Source organism: Apodemus sylvaticus, chromosome 21 (assembly GCF_947179515.1).
Source record: "Apodemus sylvaticus chromosome 21, mApoSyl1.1, whole genome shotgun sequence".
NCBI classification, from domain to species: Eukaryota; Metazoa; Chordata; class Mammalia; order Rodentia; family Muridae; genus Apodemus; species Apodemus sylvaticus.
Genome location: NC_067492.1, coordinates 60181587 through 60197045, shown reverse-complemented (window position 1 = coordinate 60197045; position 15459 = coordinate 60181587). Strand labels below are relative to the sequence as shown.

Genomic DNA, 15459 nt, shown 5'->3' with positions numbered 1-15459 from the left:
TCTTATCAAATTTTATTGGAAGTTACCAGGGAAGAAGTGTCCACAAAAGCAAAATGATGAATACATTTTTAATAAGGATTTGAGAATTTTATTTCTTCCAGAGTCAACAAAGCAAGTGAATGGGTTAAGATTTTATGGAGACAGTTCACAAGTTCGGCAGGTATGACACTTCTAGTCATCATTAGAGGAGCCAGTGAGAGTGATTTAAAAACTAGATACATGCAATGTAATCCAAGAATTGATAGATATGTGCCAAAGTTTGATAGAAATTCTTAAGTATTTCTTCAGAAATATGATTTCTCCCTGATATTTCAGATAGAATTTCTGTCCGGTCTTATGAAAATATGTAGATCTTCGGTAGAAAGATGCATCCAAGCATCCCTGCACTGGATGATAAGATGGAGAAGATCTCCACAGCAACCAGGACTTTGCCCTTGGTGCTATGATAGACAGGGAGGAAGGTGAACCAGACACTGCAGAACACTAGCATGCTGAAGGTTAAGAACTTGGCTCCATTGAATGTGTCAGGCAGATTCTTTGCCATAAAAGCCACAGTGAATCTTCCAAGGGCCAGGCGGGCCAAGTATCCCAGGACACACGAGAATGCTGTAACTGAGCCCTTGTTGCACACAATGATGATGTGGCCATGCTCAGAGTGTTCATTTATATCAACGAAGTGAGGAGCAACTGCTAGCCATATTGTACATAGAATACATTGGAATAGAGAACATATGGGGATAATGTAGTTGGGTGTCCCAGATACGAGGAAGTTTCTCAAATTTCTTTCTGGGTCTGTGACTTTGAAAGCGAGAACCATAGTGATTGTTTTTGCCAGAACTGTGGAAACAGCCACCATGAATACAATTCCAAGTGTGATTTGCTGTAAGATACAGGTGGCTCTGTTATGATGGCCAATGAAGAAAAAGCAGCACAGAAAACAGAACACGAGTGACTAGAGTAACAGGTAGCTGAGGATTCTGTTATTGACCTTCGCAATAGGAGTGTCATGGTTCTTGACAAAGAGCCCAAGTACCAAAGCTGTGAATACAGAAAAACACCATGCAATTAAGGCAAGCCCCATCCCCAAGGGGTCTTCATAGCTTAGAAATATCACACCTTTCTGAATGCATTTATTGTGTTCTGTGTTGGCATACTGGTATCTTGGACAATTCACACACTAGTGCAATTCTGATATTCAAAGGAATGTTTAGTTTGTAGTGCTTTTGAAATTTATTGACATGCTTTCTCAAGTAAGGGTGATAAAAGAAGCTTTCAAATGCTGACTTTGATGCTAAGAATGTAATTTGGATGACATTGCTGCATAAGCATTGCTTTCACTTCTTCTTCTTTTTTTTTTTTTTTTTTTTTTTTTTGCTTTCACTTCTTAATGTGATAAAGATTTAAGGAAAAGTAAAACCAACCAATTGTTTCTTTGTCTATGTAACTTTTTTGATTATAACATTTACAATGTTATTAGAAAGCAAAGATTTCCTAAACCGTATTTTGATTCTATTTTGATATCAAGAAAACATTGAATTCAGAGAAGATACAATCATAAACTAAAATGTGGTTGGGTATGTTTTATAAAAACAAAACCCTAAACTCACTGTTTCCTGAAGTCATTGACTGTATTATTAATTCATTCTCTATGAAACATTGAGACTTTAACTTCTACTGGGACAAGTACCTGTCAAAGGTACTTGAGAAATCATTAGCTCAGTCTCATTGACATAAAAACAACACTAGATTGAACAGAAAGACTAGTCATATATATATATATATATATATGTGTGTGTGTGTGTGTATGTGTGTGTGTGTGTATTCATGTAAAAGTAACAATTGCATTATTGAATTTTAGTGATTCCTGTCATAAGACATAAGAAGAATTTGGAGACTTATAGGTAATAAAATATTAATGTTTGAAAACAAGTAATCATTAAAGAAATTAGTCCTCAGATATGCCCTCATTTGGAAATAACTAAACAAAAATTCCAATTATTGTTCATGAGATGCACTAATATTAGCAATGAAGGAAACAAAAACAAAAAAGAAGCTCTGTATATACTTTGCACTAAGAAGTCCTTCATCTTCATTACTTCTTCATTTTGAAAGCTAAGCATTGTCATCCTTGCCTAATTTTCAATCTTATTGATCTCAGTGTCTGTGAATGTACTCTACTATGAAATCAGTAATGAGAAACTTTATGAGAAATCTAACAGAGGAATCCTCAAGCCAGAGTGGTAAGCCAGATGCTTTGTTTTAAGCTGTAGTACCCCATTCCTAAATTGAAATACCAACCATGGCAGCAATATGAACTATGGCTGTAATTATACTTGATTTTTATGTCATGTGCTTCCTTGGATTTCAGAATTCTTATCTAGAACATTGCATTTGTGGAGAGATATTATTTGATAAGTTGCCTTACATCCTAAGAAGTTGGATTACCTACAAATATAAAGTTTTGCTCTAACAGAGAACCTGGTTCAGGTCCCAATGCCATGTCAGGTGTCTCAAAGTGCATATAAGTATAACTACAGAGCTATTTTTTGCCCATATGTGTGCCTGTTTCTATGTTATCCCTCCCACACACATAAGCAATTAACATAATAAAATATTTTATGGAATTTTGAAGGATGCAATTTTTTATGTAATGTATTAATTCTTTGTTTTTTACATCTAAAACAATTACAGTATCTCTTAAAATTATTGTTGAGCATGATGAACTTTGCAATGTATGACTTCAAAAGGCATCTTCTGAGTATGTTGCTTAGTTTTACTACATGCATCATGGGAATAAACTCACATAGTAATTCTTAGCAACAATTGATTTAACTGTTGAACCATCTCACAGGCATGATATGAATTTCAAGAATTTTACTTCATTATATAGAATGAAAGGCAAAATAATTGAAAAGCTAACCATAAACTTTTGCATTTTGCCAACCTTAAATATTTGGTGTGGTACGCAATATACTATATATGAGTTTTGTCATATATTCTACATTTTAGATGAAAATTTATCCACTACTTCCTGGATTCATATCAGAGCTGACTTTGAACATGACCTTCTGAATATTGCATATTTAGCAGTTTCTAATAAATTTGCAAATACTTTACTCTTCTATATTAATCTTAAAAAGAAAATGGATTGTGTACCTAGCAGGCTCATGGCCTTGTCTGATATATATATATATATACATATATGTATTATATATAATACACTTTACATTATATATATGTATACACACACACACACACACACACACACACACACACACATATATATATATATATATATATATATATTATGGAAAGGGTTGCATAATGATATGTAAGACAGATATAGTCATGAAATATGACTAAATACTGCTAAAAATTGCAACTAAAATCTCAAATACATGTAACTTTTCAATAGATTAATTATCAAGAAAATCATATGGAGAATTCCTTCAAATTGCAGTTATATTTTCTTAAGTATTTCTTTGTCAAAATGCAATCTGCCATTAATTTGCAATAAGTCAATCTGTGGGTTAAGGCATAAATTATATGTTTTCATTTGTTTGTTTGGTTGTTGTTGGCAGAATTTTGTTAATGTTTTTATAACTACAACTAGGAAATTGAATATGTAATATATTTTATATTTGCCGTTGCCTTTTGGTTGACTTCATCATCCCATTGTGGAACAGCGAACACTCACTTGTTTCATTAGAAAGTTCATTTTCAGTGCAGGGGCTGCAAACAAAACAGCAGGCTGCCATTCCCTCCTTCCAGAATCTTCTAAAGCCAGGACCACAATCCTCGCTGCACACAAAGGATGGCATCTGAGAAAAAAATTAGACACATACTGATAAAATTTTTTTTTGGTTTTTTGAGACAGGGTTTCTCTTTGTAGCCCTGGTTGTCCTGGAGCTCACTCTAGACCGGGCTGGCCTCGACCTCAGAAATCCACCTGCCTCTGCCTCCCAAGTGCTGAGATTACAGGCATGTGCCATCACGCCCGGCTCTTGATAACAAGTTTTAGGTATTTCTCTTATATTTTACATTAATGGGTTAATTTTTTTAAAAGCTTACTTTAGGTACACCAGCTGATTAACATTTCACTATGTTTATAGTTTAATGATAGTTATGAATACTAGAAAGGCATGGAAGAAATGTTGGGTAGTTTCTGAATGTCTAATAAATTAGGACAAAGAGCTGATAGTGAGCCATGTGCAAAAAACTGTAGAGAATGCAACCTGGTGTTTTTTTTTTTTTTTTAGTTAATTATATTAAATTTGGCAGTAAGTGCTATGAAGAGAAAGAAGGAACTTTAGTTGAAATGTTTTCTGAGCCAGCACTAGCCTGTCCTCATATCTTTGACACATTTTAATTTCTAATTGTTGTAGCGTTGCTCATCTCATTGTGGACAGTTGAGCCAGTAAGTAGTGTTGTTTTGCATGTGTGTGTGTGTGTGTGTGTGTGTGTGTGTTTGTTTTGTTTTGTTTTTGAGATTCATGCCTCATGTCAAATCACAACTTCATCCTCACTTTGTGACCAAAGCATAAATAAAGCAACAAAGAATCAAGTTAGTATTTGAAGAAATTTGAAACAGGAAAATTATGTTCATTAATCACAGAAAATAAAAATAAACTTAAATAAATTACCAGTGCAAAACATGAGAAACTGTATATAAACAACAGTGGAATGTGCTGACAGTGGTTTACTATGTTTGGAAATGATAAATTCATGTGTAGTGACCTTAAATATGAAATTTTTCATGAGGTAAAAATGCTCTAAAGTGGTTGCAAATACTGGAAAATACTGGATAAAACTTCAAATGCTTAAAGTTAATTGAACGTTAAGAATTCTTCCTACAATTTGATATTGTTGAAATGGATCTTGCCATGAAGTATTGGTATATTAATATTCCAATGATGTTCAGAGTACATTTTCCCTTTTTACCTATCACTTTCTTTAAATTTATATTAACACTTTGTAATATTTTAGTCTATTTTGAGTTAAAGTAAAGAAAATGGGCATGCTTTTGTAATTTATGTTAATTTAATTATTAATTAATTTTAAGGTAATGTCTTCATATCACACATGGCTAGTTTAGACTCACAATATAGGGTAGACATGCCACAAACAGATATTTTCAGACCTCTGCCTCTACAAAGACCAATGTTCTAATGCCAATATGTGTTCCTTGTTTTCTTTCACTTGTTTTGTTTCTTTATTTCTGATTGGATTTAATTAGGAGCCGTTTCTGGAATTTTGGGAAATAATGCAATCGTATATTTTGTGTCGTATTATATTTAATGGATCTGCATATGTTGAACCATGATTGCATCCCTCACATAAATTCTCCCTAGGAGGTAGAGGTAGAAAAAGAAGGGAAGAATCAGGAATAGGAGCAGATGGAGGTGGACATGTACAAAGGGTCAGGAAATTGAGCAGAAATGTGTAGCAAATGTGTAGAAGGGAAATGAGGGTAACAGCATGAAAGTCGCAGATGCAAAAAAAAGCAAGAGCCTCCCGAGATCCAACAAGGATGAAGTTAGCTGAAATTTCCTAAAATGGGAGGATAAACCAGAGCGTATCTATAGGTTTTACATGCCTTCCACCCCCTTGTTTTGGTGCTTGGCCACCCAAACTCCTCCAAAATTTTAATCCTGTGTAGCTCATGTCTAAAGGAAATACAAGGACAAAGAATGGAGTGGAGACTGAAGGAATGGACATTTAGAGATGGTCCAATCTGGGGATCCATCTCACATGCAGAAACCATCCAAGACACTATTGTGGGTGCCAAGATGTCCTGCTGACAAAAGTCTGATATGTATGTCTCCTGAGAGGCTCTACCAGATTCTGACCAATACAGAAGCAGATGCTCACAGCCAACCATCAACTGAGCCCAGGTCCCCCAATGGAGGAGCTAGGGGAAGGGCTGAAGGAGGTGAAGTGGCCTTATATGGCACAAATGGGAAAGTATACACTTGATCCTGTAAAGGCTTTATGCCCCAGTGTACAGGAATGATAGGGCGGTGAGGCAGGAGTGAATATGTGAGTAGGTGAGCACCCTAATAAAAGCAGGGTAAGAAGGTATAGGATGAGGAGTTTGTAGATGGGAAACTGGGAATGGGAATAACATTTGAAATGTAAATAAATGAAATATCCAATTGCAAAATGGAAATAAGCCACAAATATAAAAATCATAATAAAAATGTGAATATACTTCATGCAAAGCTGCTAGCCTAGCACACAGTAGGTTCAATCTTCAACACTGCAAAAGTAATAAACAACAATAATATAAGGGCAGGTTTAGGAGTGAGGCTGTATGTGTTTCACTTGTATTAAGCTAAAGGCATTAATGTATTATTCTAAGAGTGGAATGATAGTCTATACTTCTTATACACTTGTTACCTTTTACGTTGTATTCAGACAACTGTCATGCTTATTAAAAAAAATGTTACCCTAGTTTTACATCATGAATACAACTTTAAAATAATAATTTTTACAAGTATCTTGTTTAAATATGAATCTTCAGAAGTTCAATTGCTCAAATTATGATAGAGTTAGATAATTAAATTTAATATCACCTTTTCTTAGAGAACAAATCTAATAAAATAGGAAATTGGAAGAGGAAAAGATTTATATGGAAGGGAATTCCAAGCATAAAGCATTACTTAGGATGGCCTGATAAAAAGTGTGTAAGGCTTCAGGAAGTGCAATCTCAGAATAAGAGTTCTGAATGCCTGGAGAAAGAATGCATGTCAACTATTAATTCTCCATTTCTACATTACCTAGAGTAGGGTTTGCATCGATGTTTTAAATGTGAGAATGAAGAGGTAGCATACACAGTTTGAAAATGGACAGTGATAATAAATACTAGTTCATTTTGTCTCAAGCCTCCTTCAAGAAGTATACCAGTTGGACCTACTATATATCAGCCCCTAGTCAAGAAAAAAGGTAAAATTAATAAATGTGTGTATGAATAATCTTGCTATTTACTATTTCTTTATATAAAATATTAAAGTACACTGTGACAAATAATGCTTTATATATCCATACATGAACACTTGAACATATATGAGGGGTATCTAACTCTCAGTGATGGACAAGTAGTGCTTTCTTAAATATGTTATAAGTAGTACAATTTCAAAAAATAATAATTTTTCACTGAATGAATAGTGTTGACAAAAATACAAAGTAGGAAAAAGAGTGAGCAATCCAGGAGTACCAATAATTGTGGAAGAGCACTAGCTCCGATATATTTGCAAGCTAAAGTGAGAATTAGCCTCATCCCAGAAACCTTAAGAAATCCTGTCTACAATAGAAGAAATAGTCAAGTGAAAACAATGAGTTGGTCTAATTTGTCAATGTGATGTTATTTTCACACTTATGCTCCCAAGGCCTAAGGACATTCATTTTATATAAGATTAATATCCACCTAGGGTAGCAAGACATTTGTGGGTCATAAAAATTTGGTCACTATCCTTTGCATTTGGAGATTATGTTATGATTAATCAGTGATAAAAGAAGATAGCAACAGTATTTGCCTACCAGGTTTTTGTGTTTGGGCTGGTGTTAGCAAAGGCAATCTATTTCAAAGTTTTTTATGTAGAGTTCCCATTGACATGTTATATCAATTTGTCCACATAATTCCTTCTGTAATTCAACATTAATAATTTAGAGGTTCTTTATATTGTACTTATTCACATGTGGAATAAATAATTGGCATTAATATTTCCAGAGGTTCTGATTATAGGATTTCTAGTTTGAATTATACTTTCAAAAATAAACAACACGCCGGACAGTGGTGGTGCATGTCTTTAATCCCAGTACTTTGGAGGCAGAGGCAGGAGGATCTCTGAATTCGAGGTCAGTCTGGTCTACAGAGTGAATTCCAGGACAGTCAGTGCTACAGAGAGAAACCCTATCTCAAAACAAAAAATAATAAATAAATAAAAATAAAAATAAACATCTATTAATACTAAAATAGGAATAACTATCACTGGATTGTCTATCACCATCTAATCCTCCAATCACTACTATTCATGTAAGATATGAAGTAGGATTTCTTCATTTCTTTCGCCTAGTTCCATTTCATATGTCTACTTACAATAATGGGTTATGGAAATTTTGTCCAATTGTGATGTCTTATTTTATGGTTCAATCTTGATTCATTTTATTATTCTCCCATAGAATCCTGTTATTTTCCAATGAGGGACAGAGAGTGGATGCAATGGGAGAGGCAGTTGGGAAAGAAATAGGAGTATTAACTCCAATATATTTGCAAGCAAAACTGAGAATTGGTCACATCCCAATAGAAGGAAAAGAAACTGTCATTAGCATATTTTATCCAAGAATAACAAGTTATTCTCAATAACATCAGAGTTTCAAAAAAATTCTCCATGTTCTCAGGCAATGATCTTTCTATTGTGTGTTGTGTTCTTTTGTTAGGTTTTTTTGTCAAGAATCATTCCATACATATCCATCAAATGTATTGTTCTTTAATTACTTTTTCCCTCATATTACACATTAATATTTTTTCCTCCATTTTTTATAATGAAATGTTCTCCTCCTATATGAGCATCATGAGTCTTCCTACCCTGTCTAGGCAATTATTGAAAGGCTTAACAAATAAACCAGCCTAGTTGTCTTTGATTCAGTTAGAGAATGGTAAGCAACATTTTTAAAAATAATGGAAAATAATTTTTTACCTTTATCTGGTTGCAGTTATTGTTGTATTTGATGTATTTTAATAGATATTTCTTTGTCTGTTGCTCTAATACCATCCATGATTCTTTGACCTTTTGTTCATCTTACTAAAAATTGTGAAGGGGTTATTCAATTTTATTAAAAATAGATAATTCAATGAATATGAATTTCTGAAAATTTGTTCACTAGTGAACTTGAAAATGTCCTTTTATTAAATGGGAAAACAGTTTAGACTATAACAACAAGGGTTAGCAATTATGAAATTTAGTGTTTCATAAATGTAACATTAGTCCCAATCTTTTCAACAGTGTTTCCAGAGGATTAAAGTAAGACAAGAGATTACTGTGTAGTAACAAAAATGATCTGATGAGAACCCTGTTTAATTCAAAGGAAATAATATCAATCAGTGATGAAAATAGATTTATATTCAGAAAATAGTTCTGATATGAAAAAGGTACATATTATGCATGTAGGAAATCTTTAAAGAATTAGTAAAAAGTATGCAAAAATGTAAAAAAGAAACATATTTCAGGAGCCTAGAGTTTGGTTCCTGATGTGATGAAATATTTCATTTCAGTATTCACTTGCCAGTGTTTACTACTGTGTATTTTAAATCAGTAAATTCAGACACACCCACCTTTTTACTTCCTGTGATGAACTCAATCACGTCTCCATATAAATGAAGGTGTCGGCCATGTTGAAAATATGGGCTGAACTTTCCTAACTTCATCTGAACCCCAAGGTGTTGAGAAAGATTCCAAAAGTGAAAAATGTCATAGTCTTCCTTCAGTACTACTCTCTCTTCCATAATCACTTTGTCGCCATGAGGATTAATGAACTGGGTCTTTCTCAGAAAGGAGTTTATCTAAAATACAAGCATTGCATAATAATGTACACACTTCAAGTCATAAAATGTGTTCTGATTTCATAGTAAAGGCAACTTCATTTAAAGAATGAAAGAGAAATCACAACACATACAATTGGATAAATGAAATCATCATAATATTCCAAGAATTTCAGTTCTCTCAGTGAAGACTCTGAAACAGAGACAAAATTACAGAAGCAAACAAAGATACACAACACACACACACACACACACACACACGAACACACACAGATACAAACATACAAACACACATTGTCACAGAGAGGCTCACATCTTTTCTGAGTCACACACTTATTGCAGCTCTACACTTATTTACCCAGAAATACACATACAGGTTGACACTCACATGTAAACATTCAGGCACCAAAGAGACATACATATGTACTCAACTAACTAAAAGCACAGATTTGAAATCACACAAAATACATATCTTGACATGAACACACACACACACACTCACCCCCCCCCACACACACACATTGACAGCAACACATAGGGAGAGGTGTAAATATGTAACCACCAGCCAAGAATTATATTGACACACAAAGAAATTTATACTCACATATAAAGACAATAAGTAGGCAGAGGGCAAACCAAGCACAATGAAATGGGCAGACACATACACTTGTAAATCAGATACAAACATATATATGCACATACAAATACTCACAAAATACATATAATGGTACACAAAGTCATACGATCTGACAAATACACAAAGAAACATAAACACATATACAAACACACTTTTAGAAAGAAATTAATACATAGAAAATGTGTTGGTTAATAACATATTCATACAGAAATATAAAAATGTATGTTCATAGTAACACAAATATAAACACAGATAAACAGAAAGGGTAAAACATATACAAATACACAGTGAAAAAAATACACTCACACAAATAAACACATTTCTACAGACAGAATTGAATACCAACACCATTATTTGGTTAATTACTCTCAGAAAAGCAAAAAAGTTACACAGAACCGACACTGGAGACAGAATCACTGGACTACTCTAAGGAAAACTGTTCCTTAAAATGATTTCTATATTACTGGCAATTATTAATGAACATTCATCTTCTTGTCATGGAGAAAATTCATGAGATAGGACTCTTTATATGCAATATTGGAAGGAATGTGCTGATGGATATTCAGGTCCTCTGTATGTAACCCCAATTTTTCATTGATAAACTATGCTTTCTTTTTCCATTCTTAATTATAGCAGACACTTGATTTCCATTATTATTAATTTTTTTGTTTGTTTTTCGAGACAGGGTTTAGCTGTGTAGCCCTGGCTGTCCTGGAACTCACTCTGTAGACCAGGCTGGCCTCGAACTCAGAAATCTGACGGCCTCTGCCTCCCAAGTTTTCCATTATTTTTTAAGAAAACATCTCAGAAATTTTTTTATATTGGAAAATATTTCCTATTTCATTAAGTGTGGGCATTCGAGAAGCCCTAAACAACTAAGCATTTGAAGACACCAAACATCTTCCAATAGAAGAAACTCTACCTTCAAGCAGTGAGTACTGACTCCTTTCTCATTAACTATTGCCTGATTATCAACCTGTTGCACATTCACCCGATGGAATGCATGGGCCACAGCATACACAGCATTGTATATGTTATGACTAACATCACTAAAGGTCATGTACAATGTCTGTTCCATTAGCCAGTCCAATGAGGCAGTAGAGGTTCATCAGTATTTTACACTGAGATTCTGGGGCTTTCCAGTTAAAGTACTTCCACGCTGGCATTGCTGAATATAAGTCTGTGCTACTGAGATGGCACCATGTCTGTACAATTTTTTTTTATGCTAGAAATCTCACCATGGTGGTGAAAAAAGAATAAAAGTCCCATAGAATATATCATGGAATAGGCCTCTATTACTGGTGGGGAAATTCAATTGTTTTGTGCTGGCCCATATTCTCTGTATAACTGGAGATTCCCACATTCTGAAGTCCAATTCAATAATACCGTTTGTTTGTCCATAAATGATAATAACATTTGTGGATGACATCAAAATTTGTTTGTAGTACATTTCAGTTTTTTCATGGTATAAAATTTCCTGGAATGATATGTTAACAAATGCAAAGCAAATATCCTTGTTTTCATTCTCTTTTCTCAAGTCTGAGAGAAATTGTTTCCCTTGATCATCATCTGAGATGACAAGGCCAACCCAGTTCCAGTTGAAGTAAAGTATGAAGGAGACCATTGCCAATGCCAGAGATGAGTCTTTTGGAGCCATCTGATAGAGATAGGGAAATTTTTCCTTATCACTGAAAATGGAATGGAAAGGTCCATAGTTAAGCTGAAGGAACTACAACATAGAGAGAAGAATAATGTGTAGTAAACTTTTAAAACATTATAATCATATTTACCCACAAACAGTTGATTTCTTGTGACTTTTCCTCACATTTCAGCTTCAAATAAGCAAATGTGGAAGACGGGAACCTCCACATCTAATGGGAACAGCAAGAATAGCTGTTCAACACATAATGTAACAAAATGTATGCACATGTTATAATAACTACAGTTCTGTCTTTCAGTTTTCATCTTGATATCTGCATTTTCAATGTTTGGAGAGATTTTAAGATATTTACAACTTGACAATGTTTGTCTAATATTTTTTAAAAAGGCATTTATGCAGTAATCCATAAATACTTCTTCTAAAATTTAACAGTCATGTACTATGCATAATACTGCTTTAGTTTTAGGAGAAAAAAAATCTAGTCTTCACGTACTTGAGGGTACAAATTGTACTCAAGAAGTTGTGATTCACAAAAAGATGCCAGAGATCTCCTTTTTAGGATAAGGATCCAAAATGTTCGCTTAATATCTCCTTCTGTGCCTCTTCAGGAAACTGATAATCAGAACATAGTAAATTTAAAAATATAAACAAGATTTGTCAGCCTAAAATTTTTTTGCAGCAGATAAGATTTAAAAAAAAACATTCCTACTGGACGCCCAGGCTATTATGGGGGAAAATATATCAGACTCATAAGTTGTATGTGTAGCAGAAAACATACAAAAACTAATTTAGTTTGGAAGGATATATCTTCTCCATACAAAGGTGTTTTATAATAATGGAAAATAATTGTGTGGACAAATATGAAAGAATGAGGTATCAGAAGCCCATGACACCTCTTTCTTAGAGAAGTTTCGATGTAAAGGAACACTCTTGTAACTTTTTTATTTAATTTTTTTATTCGATATCATTTATTTACATTTCAAATGATTTCCCCTTTTCTAGCCCCCCACTCCCCGAAAGTCCCGTAAGCCCCCTTCGCTTTCCCTGTCCTCCCACCCACCCCTTCCCACTTCCCCGTTCTGGTTTTGCCGAATACTGCTTCACTGAGTCTTTCCAGAACCAGGGGCCACTCCGCCTTTCATCTTGTACCTCATTTGATGTGTGGATTATGTTTTAGGTATTCCAGTTTTCTAGGTTAATATCCACTTATTAGTGAGTGCATACCATGATTCACCTTTTGAGTCTGGGTTTTAACAAAAATCATACTATTATGTACTCATAATAGTATTATGTACTCATTCAATGCTCTATAAAATAGCCATCTTAGAATATTCTTTACCAGCACATGCAAACAAATCACAATTAAAAATTTTACATATTTTTATGTACTACTCAATTAATACTTTTATGTTACTTAAAGTAATACTTAGAAGAAATTTGAAAATAGACTTTATGCAATGCATGAAATATGTGCTACCACTAAACTTTAGGAAGTGTCAGTTACTGAAGCTGTCTGTGTAGCCTATTAGTCTAAATGGCTTTGATTAAAAGCAACTATCGACAATCCTCAAAAATGTGTTTCATTAACACATTGAGAACATTTGCTCCTATATTTACTAAAATTACTGAAAAAAGGCCCTATAAGATTTAAATATCATTAAAGGGTCAGAGATTCACCAACTTAAATATGAAAATAGAAATCTTGTTTCTTAAATAATCACAAATATCTAATAGATATCTCCTATATCAGTGTTTTGGGTTTCATTATGGCACACTAACACAAATGCAGCATGTACCTTGTTGGTATCTGCACTGCCAACAACATTATCTGCTGCATCTCTTGCACATCTTTTAGTGACTCATTCCTCAGTTCAATCAACCTCCTTTGACATTCATGACATTCTGTATTAATGTTAAATTTTAAATTCAAGAATGATATTTTCTTCTATAGTTTTATACTACCAGCTTCACACGATATAACCATTCCCAATTCCTTCATGCCTTTTCGGTTTGCAAATAATGCTTCTCCTACTTTCTTTGTGCAAAGATGTGAAAACACACACACACACACACACACACACACACAACTTATTGATAAAAAGACACACACTCTTACATCCAGATTTAAAACTGTTGAATTTCCTTAGTCAGTCCTTAGTTTGAAATGACACCCCCCCATTTTATCCTTAATTATTCTTAACTAGAACATATATATGCTTGAGGGTTAGAGAACATTTTCTTATGTGTATTTACAGCCTTCATGTCTGTCGTCTAAATTGTAGTATGAATACTAGAGCAGTGGACTGAGAAATGTTTTGTTATAATATCCATTTTCTCAATATTTCTGCATTACATAAGGTCTATGTACTTAAATATTTATTAGATTGTTTTGTCAGTTTTATTCTATTATTTTTTATTTGATATATTCTTTATTTAGATTTCAAGTGAGTTTCCCTTTTTCTGAATCCCCCCTCCCAGAAAGTCCCATAAGGCCTCTTCCCTCTCCCTGTCCCCCAATCTACCCCTTCCCACTTCCATGTCCTGGTATTCCCTGACACTGCTGCACTGAGCTTTTCCAGGATCGGGGGCCACTCATTCACTCTTCTTGCGCATCATTTGATATGTGCATTGTGTCTTGGGTATTCCAAGCTTCTAGGCTAATATCCAGTATAAATGTGTATTTTTAACATTCATATTCATTGAATTTTATTGTTAAAATTCTATGAATGCAATTTAAATGGCAATAATAAATAAATAATGGATATCCGTTTTTGAAAGTAGAATAACTAACTTTTATATGATAAGCTTTATTTATTCCTTTTAAAAATGCATCAAGATTCATGCCATCTTGCAAATTATAATTAACCATAAAACAAAAGACAATGATAGAAATTTACCTATATGGTATGTTCACTCATGATTACCTCAAGAGAAATCCACCAGAATTTCAGATAAACTAGAACATACCCCTCCTGCTTCTTATATTGAAATATTTTGTAAGACTTTGCACAAAATTTTTATTCTCAGTATATTATTTGGTACCTGCCCTTTCACAAAGTGAGGTTGGATTCACATCCTATTTCAACTATGATTGTATTTTGGATACTTAATATACCTGTAATACTTATGTAATTCTCTGTAATTTGAAAGCTTGGAGTAAAAATTAAGTACTATTTAAAAAAATATCAAAATTATAAATATTGGCTATGTAATAATAATTATTCCTGTAAACAATAATCCTCATGTTTAGGTAATTCACACACATCTCTACTGGCTGCCTTCATTTTATTATGAAGTGGTGTAGCATATTTTCAAATACTTTCTTCATCTAATGCATCCTTCAGCTGCTTACAATTAATAAACAACAACACAAAGATAAATATTACCTCAGATTAAAATGCTGGAAAAAATTTGACACAAATGGACCTAAGGAGAAAACTGTCAGAAAAATTCCATTGGTAACACAATAGACTTGAATTGAAAACAAATCATAAGGTATAAAAAATACTACATATTCATCAAATTACTTTGATTCTTATAATGTTTGCCACAAACACAAGGATACCCTCTTTTGTAGAAGAACACATGGAAAGCTTAAATCACACTTTGACCTTTACACAT

The 15459-nt window shown here is 33.6% G+C and overlaps 1 protein-coding gene and 1 pseudogene across 1 annotated transcript in view; both read right to left on the bottom strand.

Moving 5' to 3' along the window:
• The window catches only part of LOC127671957 (zinc finger protein 431-like), a gene marked incomplete at its 3' end in the record, with an annotated part of 189829 nt that overhangs the window by 126132 nt on the left and 48238 nt on the right, over positions 1–15459 (bottom strand). The gene's annotated exons all lie outside the window — the stretch shown is intronic.
• LOC127672081 (vomeronasal type-2 receptor 116-like) lies at positions 312–13837 on the bottom strand (annotated as a pseudogene).